This window comes from Pezoporus occidentalis, unplaced genomic scaffold (assembly GCF_034315485.1).
Source record: "Pezoporus occidentalis ecotype Australia unplaced genomic scaffold, CSIRO_AGI_Poc_V1 ctg81, whole genome shotgun sequence".
NCBI lineage: Eukaryota > Metazoa > Chordata > Aves > Psittaciformes > Psittacidae > Pezoporus > Pezoporus occidentalis.
Genome location: NW_026916170.1, coordinates 746,205 through 768,175, shown reverse-complemented (window position 1 = coordinate 768,175; position 21,971 = coordinate 746,205). Strand labels below are relative to the sequence as shown.

General features: G+C 35.2%; 1 long non-coding RNA gene across 1 annotated transcript; it reads left to right on the top strand.

Moving 5' to 3' along the window:
* The first annotated feature begins 3,754 nt into the window (after window positions 1-3,754).
* LOC134155994 (uncharacterized) lies at window positions 3,755-16,835 on the top strand. The gene is made up of 3 exons (XR_009961798.1): window positions 3,755-3,815; window positions 5,534-5,631; window positions 16,225-16,835. It is a non-coding gene; the product is annotated as an uncharacterized LOC134155994 (long non-coding RNA).
* Window positions 16,836-21,971: the final 5,136 nt, after the last annotated feature.

Below are 21,971 nucleotides of genomic sequence, written 5' to 3'. Positions count from 1 at the left end.
AGCAGTTGTATGGATTTAGTTAGCATGAGTCGGGCTTCTCAGTTAGCATAAGTAGAGCTTCTCTGTAAGTGGAAAAATACTAGGCCAGAGGGGAGGTTAGCCAGGGATAGCAGTGGGGGAAATGAAATTGCGACATTAGCGACGTTAAGAACAAAAAACAGGATGTAAAACTGCAGTGTAAGAATGTTGAGGTTAGTGCTAAACATAAATAGCTGTAACTTGTATTAAGCAACTTTGTGTAAAGCCCAATCAGAAGCTCGTTGGCAAGGCATGTTAACCAATCAGCGTATAATCAATGTGTGGTTTTGTGTATAAAAGATCATGTCTGATGCTCAATAAACGGCAATTGCTTGATCACATTGATCGTCTCTGCGTTGTCCACGACTCCCACGTCAACAAGCAGTAATGATTTGTGTTATACATTAGTTATTGGACTGTTCTTATCTAAACCCATGGGAGTCACATTCTTTCGATTCTCCTCCCCATCCCTCCGGGAGCAGGGTTGGGGGGAGGAAGTGGGGGTAGTGAGCAAGCAGGCTGTGTGGGTCTGAGTTAATGACTGAACTTAAACCATGACACATAGTTCCCTTTTCACTATTTAATGGGATACAATATTTTGAACAGTTGGGGAATGCTTTAATTGATTTTTAGTGCTTAGAAAGGTTGGACATCAGGCCTGGAAGGTATAGATCTGTGTTCATATTGTGTTAGACATATTGGCTGTTACTTATTGAATATGCTTTTCTTCTTTAATATGATGTTATAAGACTTCAGTTTATAACACATTAACACAGTAAAATCTCAAAAAAAAATCACAATGTGTACTCAGCTCTACATCAGCCTAGAATATTGTTGCAAAACACACTTAGATACAAAATGAAACTCTTGCTCGCAACTTTGACAAAAGCCCTTTGCCAAAAAAGCTTAGTACAGCAGACAGACTGAAGTATGACAAACTTAAATTCATTCCTCTTGTAAATAATTATAAAGCCCTAAGATGAATCAAGGATTCCTTGTAAATAAAATCCCAAAGTCTGAGTAGGAAAAAAAACGTCACTTTTCTGGGCAAAATATGCTAAACATATATTTGTGTAAACGTATATAAATGGTATCATACACGATCCTTTCATAGGAGGCAGACATGAAAGAAAACAATACTGCAATAAAAAAAAATACACAGCTAATGACAACATAACACATTTGGACAAATATTAGCCCTTAATGAATATTATAACAATACTGCAATAAAAAAAAATACAGAGCTAATGACAACATAACACATTTGGACAAATATTAGCCCTTAATGAATATTATTGATGAAACTTGTTGGAAAAAATACAGCTTTCTTTTTTCTTATATGCGTTTATTTTCTATGGACAAAGTTTGAATTGTTTCATGACTATTTTAACAAGATAAATCAATGATTTGTTTGTATATTCAGTTTAGGTAAGCAAACTGTTGCTAGTTAGCAGTGAGTTCAGTACTAATTAATTAACCAGCATGTAAAATGTTATAGTTTCACCTTCAGATTAAAGGACCACAAGACACACAGACAGGGAGGCAGAAAGCAGGAAAGCAAGAAAACTATAAAGCAAGCAATCAAAAAAAAGAAGAAAGGAAAAGAGAGGAGAAGGGAGGGGAGGAGCGGGGAGGGGAAGGGAGGGAAAGAGAGAGGAAGGGAGGGGAGGGAAGGGGAGGGGAGGGGAGGGGAGGGGAGGGGAGGGAAGGGAAGGGAAGGGAAGGGAAGGGAAGGGAAGGGAAGGGAAGGGACGGGAAGGGAAGGGAAGGGAAGGGAAGGGAAGGGAAGGGAAGGGAAGGGAAGGGAAGGGAAGGGAAGGGAAGGGAAGGGAAGGGAAGGGAAGGGAAGGGAAGGGAAGGGAAGGGAAGGGAAGGGAAGGGAAGGGAAAGGGAAAGGGAAAGGGAAGTGAAGAGGGAAAAGAAATGAAGGAAGAAAGGAAGGGAGGAAGGAAAGAAGGAAGGAAGGAAGGGGCATCATGCAAGTCAATAATTTCTTCTTTGCAGTACCCATAATTTTTTGTCACTACTCTACCTCAGTAAAGAATACTGATACACATTTAGCAGAAGCATACTATATGTAAAATATTATAATATACATCAACTCTCTTATACTAAGTGAATGTTCAGTTAATTCACTATCAGCATCTGGAATGAAAGTATATTAAAGATCTACATCTTCACTGCATTTTAGTCTATCACATTTGAATAACCCTACTGAAGTCTGAAGACTACTCCTTAGATCTCTAGAGGCTAATTTACAATTTAGTGATTTAGTGATATTCAGCATACAGTTGCTGGAATCCTGGTGTGTTAGCACTGCTCATCTTTTCTGACCATGTTTTAGAAGGAAAGAGATGTCCACAGCTGGGGTGATGAGTTGGGTACTGGAAAAGAGATGGAAAGTCTGAACAGTGAGGGTTATTTTTCCAACAGTACCTAACTTCAGTCCCACAGGAGGCAGCTACCTCTGCTGTGCTGAGATAGAGAAAGTGAAGAATGCAGTGATGGATAGGGACACTGTCAGGAATATACTACTGCAAAATAACCTCTTTTTTATTTTTTCTCACTTTTTTTCTCTTTTTTTTTTTTTAATAGCGTTACCTATATCTCTCAGTATAACTGCATCTAGTATCTAGATCTGAATGATATTCTGTGAATAAAGTATGAGATATACAAGGTAAATATTAATCTTTGATCATATGAACAGTTCCTGTGTCTTGATGTAAATGCTAGAAAGTAACTTTTATTGCTTGCCTTGATAAAGTGGTAATATAGTACAAACATTTCATAATCTGCTGAGCTCCCAAAAATCAACCTGAAATTAACTTACGTTCAAGTTGATAAATCTCATTATACCATTATAGCTTGAAGGTGATTTAACAGGTATTTTGCAGTGTGTAATTTATAACATATTAGAAGGAGATAAGAAAACAAATGTTGCAAACCAATAATTACTGTCACATTCATTTATAAATTCTGCTATATGTTAAAGCTTTGAATAGAGTTTTGAATAAAGCTTTTAGATACAATTTATGAATAATAATAGTTCTAGTGCGTAAACTCTGAAATCACTTTAGTTAGGTATAACTCCAATACACCTTATCCTTTCGCAGTTTATATAGCCAGTCTTCCCTAAGACTGAAAACAGGTTACTGGTCTAAAGTCAGTATAACAACAGTACCTGAACTTACAAGAAGGGTTGCATGTTTAGTTTCCTGTTGGCTTTTACTGTCTCTGATAATCTTAAGCAAAGGAAGTACATGTGTGGGAAAACATTCAGACTATTTTCTGGAATCATCCATATTGGAGAATATAGATGATAATTTTCTCCAATTACTATATCTGGTCTCCTTTAATTACAAAATAAACTGAATACTATATGGTGGAGTAATATATACACATGGTTATAACTGGATTCATGAAATTTAAGAAGCATTAGTGCTAGTGCAGAAGTGATGCATGATTCTTCATTTAGTGGTATCCTGGTCTCAGCTGGAAGAAAGTTAATTTTCTTACTTGTAGCTGGTGCAGTGCTGTGTTTTGCCTTTAGTCTGAGAAAAATGCTGGTAAGACAGCAATGTTTTAGTTGCTGCTAAGTAATGCTTGCCCTATCAAGGACTTTTCAGTTTCTCATGCTTTGTTAGTGAGGAGGGGCACAAGAACGCTGGAGGAAGCAGAGACAGGACACCTGATCCAAACTAGACAAAGGGGTATCCCATACAACAGCACATCATGCCCAGTGTATAAACTGGGGAGAGTTACCAGAAAGAGAAGGATTGCTGCTGGGTCAGCTGGTGGTAAGCAATTGTATTACACATCACTTGCATTTTCTGAATTTTCTTTTGTTTTGGTTGTTGTTGCTGATCCCTATTATTGGTATTCCTTCAATTATCACTATATTTTACTTTATTTTATTTATTGGATTATTCTTATCTCAACCCGTGGGGTTTACATTCTTCTAATTCTCCTCCCCATCCTGCCTGGGAAGTGGAAGTGGAGTACAAGCAAGTGACTGCGTGATACTTAGTGTCTGGATGGGTTTAAACCACAAGTGTAAAGGAGGTCATCCAGTGCCTACTGTTACATCATGGTTAACCAGAAAGTACAGTATTACCATTGTTAGTAACAAGCCACAGTTTTAAATTTTGCTAACTTTGCTATATGCTAAATGATGTGATGCTTTAACCTTGGTCAGTCAACTTGCTAGAAAAATGGCTGTGTGACCTACAATTTGGTATCTGGCATCTCTTGTTATGATACACAGTTGAGGTGTGATATTATAATGCAAGTTCTTGAAAATATGGGCACAGGTTGGATAAAACCCTCACTAATTGACAGTTGCTGGTCTCTGAAAAAGAGACCAGCCTTTAGAGCTAATTCTGGTTCAAAAATTACAGAGAAAATGAGTAGTAGTCAAGTGAGAAAAAAATAACAGAGCAACAGCATAAGGCATCTGCCAGTCTATTTTTATATTTAAAATTTAGGCTAGAGAATACATGGATTACTCATGATGATGAGATCCTCTGGAACTATTAAATTGCACATTGCTTAGAACAATGAACATCAGATTCAGGCATTGTCCAGCACTTTTCTCCTATCATATTTAAATAAGACATATGTGTTCTGTGTTGTATTTTAATAAGGTAAAGTCATCATGATAAAATATTCACTTTCTGTCTTTGTAATATGTATGATAAATTAGATAAATATAAGGGAAACAGTGGCTATCTTTCAAGTGACTTCCATGTGCACTGCTGAAACTCAATGGAAAATTTATGGAACTAGCATTCACTTTAATTAAGTGCCACAAATTGCATTTCTTGCTTTACTATGATTTCCTAGCTTTTTTTTTTTGTTTTGTTTAATTTATATCTTCTTCTGTTAGAGGTCGAGAATATTATCATTAATATTAAAATAAATAAATCCAAATACAACAGAAGAATGTTTGAAATATCCCCCTTCATTAAAACCAGCTTCATATCTGAAAACACTATAGATAAGACAATGGGAAGAAAAAAGCCTCATAACTTCAGCCAGCTTGTAAAGCTAGACATATCACAGCTATAACTGATTTAAAATGATGAGAAAATTAGTTCATGTGATGTTTATTAAGTGGAAAATATATATAAACCTATTTTTTCCCCATTGTTATAATTTTAGAGACTACATGACCTAAATTATTACTGAGTATATAAACATACATCTGTATTTCTAAAGTGAGAAATAAAGCTCTTTGGACCTATAGGAGGTTTGATGAAGGATAAATTGAATTAATATATAATAAGGTTGTTTGACCTTTCTTTATTTTAAATTTATTTTGGCTGGAAAAATAAACATTAAGCCTCCTTTAGTTTCTTACTATCAAATGTACTTTACAGTGGCACAGAATCTTGTGGCTGGTTTCTCTTCCCATTATTACCCAAGCATTTAGAGGAATACAAAGTCAGTTTTTTCACTGCAAAAGGTCATAAATGAAATGGAATTCAGCAATGCTGACAAAAAAAACATTTTGCAGATCTATCTGAGGCCATTTAAGGGCTGTTTGCTTTTAGATGAAGGATTACCTATTAAATCTGAAAGACATTGCAAGCTGAATAAACACCACCTTGTAAGGTCAGTGTTCCTTATCACTATGCAATAGAAGGAACAAGAGCGTTCTAGGTAGACTGGCAATGCATCATAGATCTAAATCATACCGAAAACATTCGAAGGCACTGAGGTGATATGATACTAACAGAAATGGCATTATTCAACAGCTTTTTTCAGCAAGGATACAGTAAAAAAAAAAGAAAAAAAAAGTATTCTTAAGTCTTTTCTGAAAAAAAAATAATAAAATAAAGGCAACCTTCATTCTCCTAGACAGGGGACAAAAAGGTAATATGTGACAAATATAGTCAAAGCAAATCACTGGGTGACGCGGTATAGTGATGGACTTGGCCATCCTGAGGTAAAGGTTGGATGTGATGATCTTAAAGGTCTTTTCCAACCTATTTGATTCTACAATTCTGTGATTCTATGACTGTAGAAGACTAGTTCATATGATCCTCCCAAGTCACTTCAGTGGAGTAAGATTTAAAAAAGCATCAACAGATCTTGTGTCATAAAGAATTTTTAAAGCCATGTCCCTATGTTATACATGTGGGGGAAAATTAAAATCTGGAATGAAGGATGAAGATATGGGTTTGCAAGTTAATATTAAATAAATATATTTTTATAATCCTGATCAAGAAGGAATTATTGAAAAGTGGCACGGTTTTAACTTATCTAAATAAGAGCTGGAAATTGTAACCTGCAATATGTTTACATTAGTTTTAGGAAGTGTGTCACCATCACATTTCTAAATTAAGTCTGAGTTTCTTTTAAATGATGTTTGAGTTTTTGTACATCTGTTGATTAAGAGTCAGAAATACTATCCTACCTTCTTTATTAGACTGTGGCATAGAGGTGCAACACTGTGAGTATACTTGAGCTATCAAGATTTGTGCAATTCAACAGCACTTCATGTGAGGAAATAATATACATGCCATTCTGATTCATAATGATATATGATTTATAATGATGATTTTATTTTTTAGAGAGAACAAAATCCAGTGCATGATTACAAGTAACTTGAATCAATATATTCTGATCTCTGTCTGGTTTGTGACTTCAGAAGAAAATTCTGAGTAGCATTATGGATAGGAAGTATTAATTCTCATTTCACTGATTTATTGCCACTGAAATGAGAGTCATTCTTCTCCTATAGCAGACCTTCAACCCCTGGTGTACTATACTGTGGAAGAAATTTATACATACGTACCAGCCTATATTACTGCTATTCTGGTCAGTGCTATAAATAATACATGATAGCAATGATAAATATTTGAACTGAACTACAGATAATTTGCATACTCTTAACCTGAGCTTCTAAGGAGCTTTTGTAAGTCAAATCTTTGTGGGTGTTGAGGGGGCAAAAGTATCCAACTGATAAAGTCAGCAAGAAATAAGGTTTTTCATAATATAACACTTTCTTAAGAAAAATGTATGATTAATTAACCTTCACAAATAGATCAATGGTGCCAGGTTATTATCCATTTACACTATGCGCAGTGGGAAAATTAATGGTAAATAGAAAATTTATTTTCTCTCACTTTGTGCCAAGAGGGTTTAAAATTAGATAATTGTGATAGATTAGACAGCTGCCACCAAATCTAACCTCTTTAACTGTTCTGTTTGAATCCATTATGATGTATGACATCAGTGCCCGCTAATAGGTTAGGTTTTAAGTGCAAGGCAATAAAACATAACATTCACACATTATTATACAAATTCTTAAACATAATCAAAAAACTTCTATTAGTTTACACTTTAAATAATATCATGGAAAACATTTCATGTGTTTCACTGGATTTGTGTCCATTTGCTTTTACTAGATTAGAACCAGGAGATTATAGCTCATAAAGGATTTTCTCCTGAATTCTGTTCTTAAATATTTTAATCTTCTCATCACTGACAGATTGCAGAATCATAGAAAAACAGAACCCATGGTTACGAGTTTGCTTTTATTTTGCCTACGACTTATGCATTTACTTTTCAAAATTATTTTTACTTTCTATTTCGATTTGTAAATTCATATGTAAAAATGCCAAATTCAGAATACTTTTATGATTATAATTGAATAATTTTTTGAGTGAGAATGGTGGGATGATTACCAATTTCTTCCAGTGATGTCAGAGCTATTCACCTTTCCTTCATGTCTGTTATTGACAATGTTTTAGGGTACAGTTGAGCTCTCTGTTGAGTGTATTAATATGCATGCTGGTTTTTGTCACCTCATATATTTCAGAGTTTTCACGATAACAACCTGCTCTTCCTAAAGATATGGAGAACTCCTTTGTTTAGTATGAGATGGTATTTTAGTATTAGGAATTTAATTTGTTTAGGATCTTTAAGGACTATTGTGCATTTTTTCTTCAATGCAATTTCTCTTAAAGTTTGTGTAACTCAGACTTTCTGGGTGCATTGTCCCCTGTTTTTAATATCTTGTTCTACCTTTGTAAGCATAAATTTAATGATATCCCTTAATTGTCAATAAAGATGCCACTGTCACTTTCATACACAAAAACATTAAATTGTGCTCCACACACTGTATGCTACATAATTATATGAACTATATAATAATACTTTTTCTTTATTTCTTTTTTTTTTTTCTGCTATTGCTACTTTCTATTGCTTTCTGCTTTAAGTTATACAACTTAACCCTAGGCACCAGTCGATACTGGGGATTAGGCAGGAGTGGCTGGAAAGACCTACGCAGAGGAAGGATCTGGTGATCCTGGTGTACGCCAATCTGCCCATGAGCTAGCAACGAGCCCTTGCACCAAAAGCAGCTACCAGCCTCCTGGGCTGCATTAGGCAGAGTGTGTGGAGAGCAGCTCAAAGGAGGGGATCCTTCCCCTCTGCTCAGCCCAGGAGAGACACATCTGGACTGCCAGCTCCAGGAATGCAAGACTTCCCAATATGAAAGGAATGTGGATTTACTGGAGTAAACCCAGTGAAAGGACATTAATGCACTGCACAAAAGGAGGTTTCTACAAAATTAGATTATTGTATAATTAAGAACAGTCACCAGTGTCTCAGTGACACTCTTTGGGACAGTTGTATCTGTGCTCTCCTTAGAGCCTGCACTTTCCTTGTAGGCTAACAATTTCAGGCCAAGATCAACCTGTGTACTGAAACACTTTAAAATGGTTCTTTAGCAGATACCACCATGTAGCTTCAAGAACACACTTCTCAGGACCCCACTTTTAAACTACAGATGCTAATGTTCTCAGTGGGTTTTCCATAGAACCACAGAGCTGAGAAAGTAGTCTGTTATCTTATGAATGAAACCAAATGTGCTTTTCGGATTTTAGAAACTGGTGAGTGCATTTCCTGAAGACTTTTACGCTGTAAGGATGCTCTTAGAAAATCTGGTACATAACTTAAGTGGTGAGTTATTGTACATGTCTTCTGTCAAAATGATGAAAGCCACCAAACAAAAAAAAAAGGTTATGTGATGGGGCATAGAAAGAAGGGAAGAGGGAGAAGAGACATACTTCTCTCCTTGTCTCAAAACTGTAACTTTGTATAGACAATTTGATTTATGTTGGCAGGGAGAGAAAGAATATACAAAAGTAACATTATGTCAACTAGTGATTAATTTCCAACAAAATATTGGCAATGATAACAGGCTGACTTGAGGTCTGGCCAGCATTTTCAAACTTCTGCCTTTAAAAATTCATGAATATATTGAAATGAAGAGAACTAAATGGAAATGCGCTGATTTCTAAGAGTGAACACCTGCCCATTAAACTGACTGTTGCTCTACTAATAGATACCTACGCTTACTAAATATAGCAGCTATTCTTTTTTTTTTTTCCCCCAAGTGCAGTTGTAGGAGATTACATTCTAGATTCATTCCAAATTCACACTTTAATATAAGGACCCTAAGGCAGCTATTTTCACAGTTTAATATTCTTACCTTAAGACAGCTATTTCATTCCTTAGTATGAAAGCTGACCCATTGTAATACAGCACTGTGCCTTAAGCATATCCTCTGTGGGTAAAAATCTATATCTCAGTAATTAAAGCCAGATCAGTTTTACTTAAATGGCATCTAGATAATTTTCTGACATATATTTTTCAGCAAAGTCTGTGATAACCGTTCAGACTGTGTCCTGGTTTCAGCTATAATTTTTCTCCTTCCTAGTAGCTGGTGCAGTGCTGTGTTTTGGCTTTAGTCTGAGAATAACGCTGATAACACATCGATGTTTTAGTTGTTGCTCAGTATCTCTTACCCTTATCAAGGACTTTTCAGTTTCATGCTCTGCCAGTGGAGAAGCACAAGAAGTCGAGAGGGAGCAGAGACAGGACACCTAGCCCAAACTAGCCAAAAGGATATTCCATACCACAGCACATCCTGCCCAGTATAGAAACTTAGGGGAGTTACCCAGAAGGGGCAGATTGCTACTTGGGTTGGACTGGGTATCAGTCGATGGGTGGTGAGAAATTGTATTGTGCATCGCCTGTTTTTATTATTTGGTTTTTTTTTTTTCCCTTCCCCTTTTAGTTCTATTTTCTCTCCACTTGCTATTTCCCTTAGTAGTGGTAGTAGTAGTTTTATATTATACTTTAGTTATTGGACTGTTCTTATCTCAACCCTTAGGGTTTATGTTCTTTCAGTTCTCCTCCCCGTCCTGCCAGGAGTTGGGGACCAAGGGGTGTGAGTGAATGACTGCATGGTTCTGAGTTACTGGCTTGGCTTAAACCATGACAGACTGCTTTTTGCTCTGTTGCATTTAGACTTCTTAAGATAAAAGCTGTTTTCTCGGATCGCCTGAGGGCTCTTTGGAGACCCAAATTTCACGGGTGATCAAGATCATACAGTTTGAAAAGACCATAGATTTGATTCAATTTGATTGAAGTTTTAATATGTTCTTGAACATCTAATGAGGAAAACTAAGCATTTGTTAGATATTGCAAAACCTCCTTGCACACAAATTTTGCAGCCTCCAGTTGTAAATTAGGCATGTTGTTTCTTCCAGTTTCAACACAGGAACAAAAGCAATGCCAAATGAGAGCTTTGTATTATGTATATGTCATTTGAGTTATGGATTTAGAATATCTCTTTAGATGTTTGCAAAATGCTCACAAAGAAAAAAGATCTAGTTCACATATAGAAATGCTTCAAGAGAGGCTCTTTTCTGTATTCATCTTACAAGATCAGTTCATAATCTTAATATTTTAAAAAATGTCTGCTAGAGGTGCCCTAAATGGATTCAGTCAAAAGGAGCAAACCATGTTTTAGGTTCCTGCTTCTTTCCAGAATGTTAAAGCAAGAAAAACAGTGATGGAAAAATCAGATATTATATACACACAGCTCTAAGTTTTCTTCCCTGGAAAGAAATTATATTCTGAGGATTTATGTTCAAAGAATGAAATATTCCTATGTACTGATTTGGCCCTAGATCTTTGTCATTTGTCTAATCAGAGTCATGCCTTCTCCAGAAACCAACCTTATTTTGCTCTCTTAATAGTTTTTCATCTATATTACTAAGTATCTTTGTCTTTTCTGTGTTTATGATTTGGATTTTTATGAAGATTAAAAAAATCTGAAGACAGAGAAAATATGAAAATATACCCAACTTGGATAGAAATCTGAGTAGGATATCTATTATTCTTACTTGAATAACTTCCATGCTAGTTATTTTTAGGGTGCAACATTATAAACATATATTAAGGTGTTAATATCGGCTCAGAATGAGCGCAATGTGATGGAACAGTCATTGAAATTACAGTTGTTAAAGAAAAATATTGCATGTAGAGGTTAATATGATTATGTGCTATAATGACTATGTGCATCTACATTTATGCACTATCAAAACCTGACTTTCTACTGAGATCTAAAATCTTTATTTTCCTTCATAAAAAAAAAAAAAATATCAGTGTAAAGCAGAACCACAACAAACAGAAATCAGAGCTGATATGCACAAAGTATCAGTGCTATATCAGGAAAATTAAAACTAAGAAGAAACTTTATCAAAAGAAATTAGATTAAATACAGGTATGAAAAAGCTAAAAAACTTTGTTCCCTTACAGTAAAAAGTTAGTCCAAGTAAAACATGAACACAAAGCAAAAAGTATCATGCTTCCTCTAGATTTGCCTTTAAACTGTTCAGTCGTTTTGTCCTTCATTTACCTTGTTCAGACATATCTGAGTATTTCCCCCTCAAATCACTCAAAAAAAAAAAAAAAATGAGGGAAATAATCCACATGTGCTTGTGTAGCTAAACTATGACGAATACTGACAGTACACTGTTTAAATGTGTCTTGCCACTGCAGACATAAATGTAGACAAGCTGCACAGTTCTTTAAGATGTCTTTTACCAATATAACTGCTTACTCCCTCATAGTTTTATAGTTTTTCTTACTTAAAAAGACTGACATTGAAAAGAATGTCGTAGTATGCAGTAAAAAAATAAGAAATCAGAAACTGTTCAAAATATTCTTTATTGCATGTTATGCTGCTCTAAGGATTTTCACATATGGGTTATATTCTGCTTGTCAAATTGGTCTGGCAATAAATTAAGTTTGTAACAGAAATGGAAGCTACCTAAACCAACATTCCTCAAACTTTTCTCTCTTCTGTTAGATTCTATTTCCTAGCATATTAGGAGAGGGTCCAGAGAAAGGCCACAAAAATGACCAGAGGGCTGGAGAACCTTTCCAGTGTGAAAGGCTGAGAGTTGGGGTTGTTCATTCTGGAGAAGAGAAGGTTCTGGAGAGACTTCATTGTGGCCTTTCAGTTCTTTAAAGGGACCTATAAGAAAGATGTGGAAAGACTTTTTAGCAGGGCCTCTTGCAATAGAATAGGTGGTAATGGTTTTAAACTAAAAGAGGGCAGATTCAGGCTGGATGTACAGAAAAAATTCTTCATAGAGTGGTAAAATATGGCAACAGGTTGCCCAGAGAAATGGTAGACGTGCCAACCCTGGAGACATTTAAGGCTAGGCTGGATGTGGTTCTGGGCAACCTGATCTAAATGAAGATGTCCCTGCTCATTCCAGGGGGGTTGGACTAGATGACCTTTGAAGGTCCCTTCACACTGCTCTGTAATTCTAGTATTCTATGTATATATTTACACTATTGATGCAGCTGCAGAATATTGCATATACATATAATCTATCTTTCCCTAAATCCATTGCATAGTCAGTGCTGAATTTTCAGACTGAAGCATTCCTCATCAGTTTCTATTCATCACCCATTCTTCCACGACCCTGTCAAGCCCCTTGCAACACACTCCCCATCTCCACTGGTTAATTCTGCATGTGTTTAGCCAGATGTGTGTTCAACACATCTTCTCCTTTCTTTCCTCATTCCCTCTTCCAAGTTTAAAACAAAGAACCAAAATATTATTATATAGGATATGCAGGATACTTTTTTAAACATCCTTTCCTGAATAGACAATTTTTCAAAGAAACAATCTACTTTGGTGCAAAATTACTGCTGGAAGAATACTATTTATTTTGTTTCAGTTAAAGTTGTTATTCTATGATGAATTGAATGATTTTTTTTTAAGTTTTAAGAAACACAGTTTCCTAGACTTCAAAGGCAGTTTGAGGTATTCAAATTATTCAGAAAAACAGACCTAACATATATATTGAAATGAAAGAATACTGTATTTTGAAATGGAAGAGTGTTTGGAAGAACAAGTCAATTCCACTGTTTTCATGTTGAGAAATTTCTGTGAAAGTGTGAACCCTTAAACACAATTACTATTAAAAGAAAGAGGGGAAAAAGCAATGCCATTGCCCCACTCTGGCCTCCAAGGAAGACTATCTGTAAAATAAGGGACAATATCTGTTGACCAGAGAAAATCCACATGCTCACTAGAGGTGTCTGCAATCTCAGCACCCGTTCAGATTAAATGCTGAATGAATTGTAATCATCAGACCACAACTAGGGAAAATTATAAAAATAAAAGTGTAGAAAAAAACAGAAGCAATGCTCTCTATTTGAGAATTAACATTTTCTCCAAAGGTCTGACAGATATCAGTAGTAGTACAATAACTAGGTCTGCTGGGAATACTCACTCATCTAGGAAGAGAGCTGGTCAGCTATGCTGTGGGATACTTTTGCTGATTCCAAGCTCAGTAGCTCATTCTTCTCCCTAAATTACTACTACACCTTTGGCATGAAGTACTCCATCTTGATGATGACAATGTTATGGTAACTTTCTTTCTTAAGCTATTTATTACATACAGAAGCTTAGCTGAAACCTTCAGTTATATGTGTTTCGATAATTGAGTAAAAAATCAGTTCTAAACATACCTCCTACTCACTGAGAGGAGATGTCATGTCAACCAGCACAGTACTTTCATGGTTATGTAGACTGAGTCCCTTGAGCTCCTTTGAGTGTTAGCACCCTTGGCTCCATTTCCTCCCCACCCCAGGGACTCCAATGCTTCTATTACTTTGTTAAACGGAATCCCTATATTGTTGATCCATTCTCGATGGTCTTTGTATTCATGTTGTTCCTGTGTCACATGTCACCTTTCCTGGACACCTCATTCTTACTCTTCTAATTTGAGCTTCTGTCACTTTGAAAATAACTTCAGAGGTTGCCAGAATATAAATTATTATACATATAGTTATGCAATCATAGCAAAACAGACTGGTATATGCTTCAGATTTTGTTTATATATCTCATTAGTAGGAATATGATGGCGAGTCAGTCCTGTTAGCACACCATCATTTTGTCTTCATCTAGTTAATAAAACCAAGTGTCTTCCTTGGTTTTCTATCTGGGTAGAATTCAACACTGTATTCTGTTTAGGATGCAAGGTCTTCCCTGGTAGCTGGATGAATTTTGTGAAGAAAGCAGGCACTCATTTCCTTGCATTAATTCAGTATCCTGCATGGCCGGAGGCACTCATGGGACTATGTGTGAAGGATAACTGGATAAATTTATTTGTCTATGGGAAACCTGAATACTTGCCTAATCAAAATTAATTGGCATTTTGAATAAGGAGTATGATGGTTAAGTCCATTTCCATTTATATTTAGTTTGAAGTTATTCTATGTAACATGATCTGAAAGTTTAGTGGTAAAAGATGTTCGCATAGACATGCAAAATTCAAAGATCAGCATTTGGCAGTTTTCTTCAGTGGTATTCTACTAATATATACCACTTAACTACTGTTAAGTGAGCTTAATCTGATGAGGCATGTATCACTCATGTAATTTCATTTAAGTGTTTTAAAAGTCATGGCAAGAGACTTTATATCTATGATTGAACTACCAGTTTTAACACATTTTTAATGTGCATAAAGGACAGTTAAAATTTACAATGACCTTAAAATTTAATTAGCCATAGTTGAGAAAACTGGATTTGGCTGCAAAGACAGCATTTTAAATGTTCTGCCAAAGTTAAGAAGTATGTAAAATGAGGTTGATTGTGTCATGCAAGGTTTTTTTTTCTCGATATTCTCAGTATATTCTGTGTCTACCTTGGATAACATGCACACTCAAGCTTCATTTTAACAATGCTGTTGGTTTATTCAGAATCCAAAAATTTTACTGTAAGTGCTATTATTTGCAGCACAAACACACACTAACTTATCTTTAGACAACTGAGATTGGATTTAAGGATTGGATCAGGTCTTTCTCTGTGTATTTTACAGTGTGTTCTGTAATTTCAACAAAATCAATAAACACCTCTGTAGGAGTTTATAGTATCAGCAAAATTATTGCATTATATCAATGGCATATACCATTTTTAAAATCGTAATTTATTTTAAAATATGTAATCAAAATTAATTTTAATTTACCATTGTGGATAAGCTGCTAAAAAATTTGATGGAATACATGTATTTGGTTTAGCAGTATTTTCAAAAGGAAGAATCAATAGCCTCTGTAGCCCCTCTTGAAGTAACACGTTTCCCTATATGGTAATAATAATGCTAACAAATATGAGGGCATAAGCAGCTTTTATGTATGGTGGGTTTGTTTAGTTTTTGGGGGGTTTTTTGTTTGGTTTTTTTTTGTTTGTTTTGTTCCTGTACTTGTAGCACACGGCAGAGCTGCTGAAGAGTAAAAATAAATGTTGTCATATTCATACAAGTATAGAAATGAAAACTGAAACCTTAAAATATATTAAAAATAATGTGTTGCATAGAAAAACCAAGAAAAGACTAATGAGTTAAATGTGATTATTGTATTTAACTGATGTATTCTCTTAACTCAGATTGACATAATTTTTCAAAGAAATGTTAGTTTCATCATCATGTCATTTTCACCATCAGTGAGTAGACACTGACCTCCTCTACTTTGTCCAAGGCAGACAGACACCGTGTTGTTTAATTCTTTAAGAAAAACGTGTTACCTTCATAATACTGCAGTGAAGCCAGACTGGCTTTGCGTGCAAGAAGCTCTGGATGTGATAACATTTTGATCTGTGTTATATAATTGAATATATTTGCTATAGTAATGAAACCATTATACTGAAAGATACTGCTTTAATTAAATCTCAAACTCCTCTTTTCTTCTTGGTTCATTAAGTACATTCTGAACCTTAATAATTACAATCTAAGAATAAAAGTTTGGCTGTTTGGTTTTATTTTTCTTCTCCCTTTATTTCTTCTTTTTAATCCTTTGATTGTTTTTCATCCAGGCCTTTGTTGGCAGATTCATCTGACATTACATTATATGATGCTGAAGAATCATGTCAGAGAGGTCTTGTTTATATGTATACATTACTGTACATAACATACAGGCAAGGGTAAAAACATCTAGTGGTGTATAATGTAGATCACCACTGGAAAGCAGGCTTTTCTTCACCTCAGCTGCTTTTAACTGAAAGCAGATGCTACAGAACAGAAGATGAATATAAGAAGCAGCGATTTCAGTACAGTCAGGTTGTTGAGCAGGGTTCTTGCATCAAGGACTGTGGGACTTCTTGGGGACTGTGACACAAAGTATTCATTTTATCTTAATGACTTTTGTATTTTCAGAAAGTTTTATAGTTAGGGATATGTTGCATTTATTCAGTAAATTCTCTACTTCATATGTGTAAAACAGTGAAGAATGTCATGCAGTATAAATGATTTAGTGCATGCAATCTCAAAAAAAAATGCATGAACAGTCCCAGAATAATGGAAAAAAAAAAGGACAAGAGTTATTGAGTATTCTAACCATGCTGTAGTTTGATCCTGCATTGATAGAATAAGCTGCTATTGCCACTGGTAAATGGAATATGTAGAATAAAAAATTAAAAAAACCCACAAAACCTACCAAACAAAAAACAGAAGAGAAGATGTACATTTTTACTTTTGCAAGATGTTTCTAAATCCTAGGATCAAAAAAAAGTGTTTGGGATATTTGCATTTAAAACTCAGAAGTTTTGTTTAGTCTGATTAATCTGATGAGTATTTTGATAGATTTGGTTGTTTTTAAAGGACCAAACAGTAATAAAATAGCTCCTTCTTACTGAGCATAGTTAGTGGTAGGCTGATGTTCTGTGCTTTCAGCATCTTGACCATGAGGAACTTTCGTAACAAGAAATTTATCATACACCTATGGCCAGTAAGTCCAAAGACAACTGGAAATTGGAAGAAGACTCTCTTCAACACTGTAATGAAGTGTAATGACAAACTTTTTGCTGAGATTAGACTATATTATTCTCTCAAATTCAATAAAATATATGTTAAAATTTAGTCTTAAATAGGGAATCCAATAGTAGCTTGTTGCTCTTTATGTAATATATTAGAATGCAATATTTAAAATCTGACACTTTAAGAATGAAAAGATTGAATTCAAGGAAAAATAGGGAACAACTCTTTTTTGTTTTATTAATAAAGAAAATGATGTAGTTTTGTGAGATATTTCAATCTAGATGTCTAAAGAAGCTTAGTTTCAAGATAGGAAGCAGACAGAGAGAACAATTTGTGGAATACAGGCCTGCCCAATACATATGAAAAAGAAATATTTTTTTATGGACAATAGGTATACTGGAAATAAATTGGCAAAAGCATGTGTCTGATGAACCCTGTGATCTATGTTTCAGAGCAGCACCCAGTGTTTTAAGCTATAATTTAAAGCGACGAGAGAAACTGAACTTGACTTTGAGTGTGATTAGTTGTGCAATACCTTATACTATGATGATTAAAATAACAATGTGTATTTAAATTTATGTTGTCACTTTCATTTCTGTCAAGTAAAGTCTTTGATTTAAAAATATATGGAGACACAGTCTTCAAAGGAAAATACATAAACAAAGCACTCTTGCCCTTCTGTGTACTCTTTCAATACTTTCTGTGAATATAAATCATATGGACGAGTTTGTTCTCTCTTTAGGCAGGGTTTTTCATAATGCATCTCCACTGGGACTATGTATGTGTATAGCAGTTTTCTTAGAGAAGATGGAAGGTGAAAATATCTTGGCAGATTGTTTAATATTTACTCAGAAAACCTGCCCAGATCCAGTCCTCAGTTTTGTAGTATATTCCGTGCATGGTCTTTGCTTTATCTGATATACAATTTTGCAGGGGAGTACATATATATACATATACATAATGTCAATGACACGTGAATACTTGTTATATTTAATGAAATAATTATACACATGATAGGAAGAAATGTTTTTCTCCACTTCCCTTATGTGTTCTATTTTCCAGTTTTCCACTATTCATTCTTTATAATACAGACTGTAACTTGATAGAATTGAATGAATAAGAAAATTTATCTGAATTTAGAGGGAGGTTTGGGGGATTGATTTTTGAAGGGGTTTTTGAGTGTGGGTGCCTCTTTCTGTGATCTTTCTAATTCACACACAACCTGGATTAGGCCAAAATAATCTACTTCAATAAACCCACGTAAATGCAATTAGATTAACATGAATGCCTCTAAATTACATTATTAGATTACATGTGCAAAGTAAACCATGGCAACAGAGGAAGAAAGAAGAAAGAACAACAGCACAAGGGAAAAGAATGGTAATTTCTGTTTTTTTCTCCCAGAGAAAACGTCCCTTAATGTGTTTGAGAAAACTGTCTGGTAACTCTGACATCTTTAGCTATGTACATAGTTTGATTGCAATCTGAACTGTTTTATCCTTTTCATTCTTACACTATATGCAGAAACTAAATTTGTAAGTCAGATGCAGGTGACATTAGAAAGTAAATCAAAATGTCTAATTAGAATTTCAGGAAAATTCTATGGAATACAAGCCAGGTCCTTGGCTCAGTTTGGTTTCCACGTTTTAAAAAGTCAGGCTAAAAGGTTCTCCAATCATTTCTGGAGGAACAGAAAAAGCTCCATTTTAGCATGCAAAGAATTGTGTGTGTGCGGTTTTCTTTGTTTCTTTTTGCTAGAGACACAAACAGACCAAAATAGTTACATATCTCCTTAGTAAAATGTTAGAGACACACTCCCCTGTTCAAGGTCTTCTCAAATTAAACAAATAACATCCCTGATCTCCATGTGAATGAAGAAATTATTAAAGATGAAACTCATTATGGTTCTAATAATATGTCCTTAAATTTAGCATGTCACCTGTCTATCATCTATGGTTAAAGAGGATGCAAACAGAGGTAAGTGAATGTCACTATACTTTGTGCTGGTGTCTAGACAAAACCTTTCCTGGGGTTAATGTCTGGAACTGCACAAACTTCTTCATGCTTTTTCAAACAGATTCCTTGAGGCCCTTAACATTGAAATGCCATAGCTTCCTATTATTATTAATCCTTTCTGGACTTCAGAAGTTATTTAGACATTTAGGAAAGCCAGCAAGAAAGGAATGGCATCAGTCATTTCTTGTCTCAAAATAGAGTTGTAGAAGGAACAACTTACTCCCAGCTTTTACATGACTGTCACAGCGCGATAGCTTACTGTACAATGTAGACCAAATTTTATCTGCCCTACATTCTTTTCTATATGGGAAGTTTCAACTATTTCAGGATGAAACAGATACAACCTTCATCCATTTTGTAGAAACTAGGCTGTTTTGCCAGAAATAGACTAAGGACAGTTTGAGTTTAAGAGATAGCATAGGCTATGAGCAGAGTCCAGTCCTTACAGCGCTGTTTTTGAGAAGGTGCACACACCTGATTTCATTTTCAATGTTAAAACCATTTCTCTCAAAGAAGTTGAAGCCTTTCATGCTTTTTGAGAATAGTGTTCTCAATTCTTATAATTCCTTCCCCAAAACATTGGCATTTTATTAGTTTCTACAAAACCAGATATTTTTCACAATAAGGGCAGATTTCAATTATAAAGTACGAACATCCAAATTTAGATGTCTTAGAAAGAGTTGTAGCCAACATAGTATGCTGTAGCCAACGGAAAACAGTGAGCAGCATGGAAGAACTCTGTCTTATCTGAACACATGAACAACTGTCTAGACAAGATTAACTATATTAATTAACATTCTAACATTTACAGTGGGAGCTGGCGTCTGGACACTTGTATTTACATGCCTACAGCCTGAAGCTTTGAATACAATTGTGGAAGAAATGGAAAAAATTGACTAAAAAGTCCATTTCAGATGTTCCTGAAATATATGTTTTTGAGTCCTGATAGATAGAAAAGGAGACTTACCTTTGGTCTTCCTTATTTGAGAAGTGATCTGATTATGATTTTTTTGTAAACGGGCATAAAAATGGAAGATCTTTCTGCTCAGTGCAAATTTTTCTTGACTTTCAGAAATACCGATTTTTAATAAGAAAGCTGGGGGCTGATGTAACATATTCCTGTCCTCCAATCTTTTGCTTCAGCTCTGAATACAAAGCTAAGTAAACATACCAATTTTCCTCAATGACTTTTTTTTAGACTTGTAGATTTTTTGTTTAAATTTCTTTCCGAAATCATAAAACCTGAAATTCCATTCATGATGTAGTTTAAAAGTCGAATTAAAAGTTTTAACTATCTTTTAAATTTCTTTGGCTTGGCTAGATTAGAATTTACTGTCTTTGACAATCAAGCTTTAAAATAAACTAATTAATTTATTTGGATTTGGATTGTACATAGTTATATTCTGCAACTAAGTACTTTATGGCCAAAGATAAATCTTGATCTTAAAGAAATGAGTAAGTTCCATGGTTTTCTTTCAGAGAAAATAAAGCAGAAACTCTAGCCTAAATTTTCTCTTACTCTGTGGAAAGAGTAGTGCAGCCTCTGATTTTTTTATTTTTTCCCTCATTGCAAATCTCTTTCACACCTCCCGTATTTTATTCTTAAAGCTTGTACCCTCTCTGGCATCTTGGCTTTCCCACAACACAGAGATTAATTCATTACAGGGGAAAAAAAATATTCTTTTACATAAGTGTTGTGGTTAGCACAAGGGTACCTTGCCTACACCTGATGACTCATCCTATCTGCATCACCATACAGTCTTCAGAGGGCACATTCAAGACAGAAATGGGGATATTGCAGAATCAGGACTGTGGAGAATGGTGTTTGGTGTCTAAAACTGGACTTCATTGAAGTCAGATAATTTTCTGATGGCCTAAATCAGACGCTATTGAATAAAACAGTCTTTCCATGAGTTTCAAAGAGTTTCAATACAGTTTTCTATGGACTAGGAGGTGGTGAATGTGTTTTATCTTCTGTTTAGGAGTTTCATGCTTTAAAACCCAAAAAATTGTAGTGGCAAAGTAAATAATTGTAGTGTTTTCTTCAGACATTCATACATTAATTTGCAAAGCTCACTTTCGTAAAATGACAAAGTACAATAAAGCTGTGTCTCCACATCAGCAATGTGATGACCATCCAGTACAGAAAGATCAAGGTTGACATTTGAACAGTGACTTCATATTCTTCATCTTGATATTATAATTACAAAAGAACAATACAACATCAGTATTCATAATGCATTATGTTCACTTATTAAAGAGTGTTCGGTTGAATGAAATACTACTTTAGAATCTCATTTTAGAATCTCATCTTCTATAAGTCTGAACAGATCACTTGAGTGGAAGTGAAGTTTGTTCTGGTTTATAAATTGTGGTATCCTGTTGTCACTTTCATTTTAGAAAGTCAGTATTGTGAATTTCAGTGAAATGCAACCCCTCGCCAGCCCCAGTACCCTGTACCGGGAGACTTGTGGAAGACATTGTATTCAACATGCTGGACTAGCCATATCTGCCCTTCTGATGTTTCTATTTAGGTCTTGAGAAACCCACATGCGATTAATATGAACTGCAACTTGCAACACCTTTGGGAAATGTAACCTGTAGAAAGAAGTGGAACACATTAATCCTGCCTGGGAATCTGTTGCACATTTAGGTGCTATTGACCCACAGCACAGCTAAGCTGAGCTAGCACAAGCCTGTAGTGCACTGTGCTGCATGTCCAGAGTGGTCTTCAGTCCTCTGTTGTGCTGCTGACATCCCTCAGCCTAAGGATGAGCTCAGCCACATCATAAGGAGCGAAGTCAA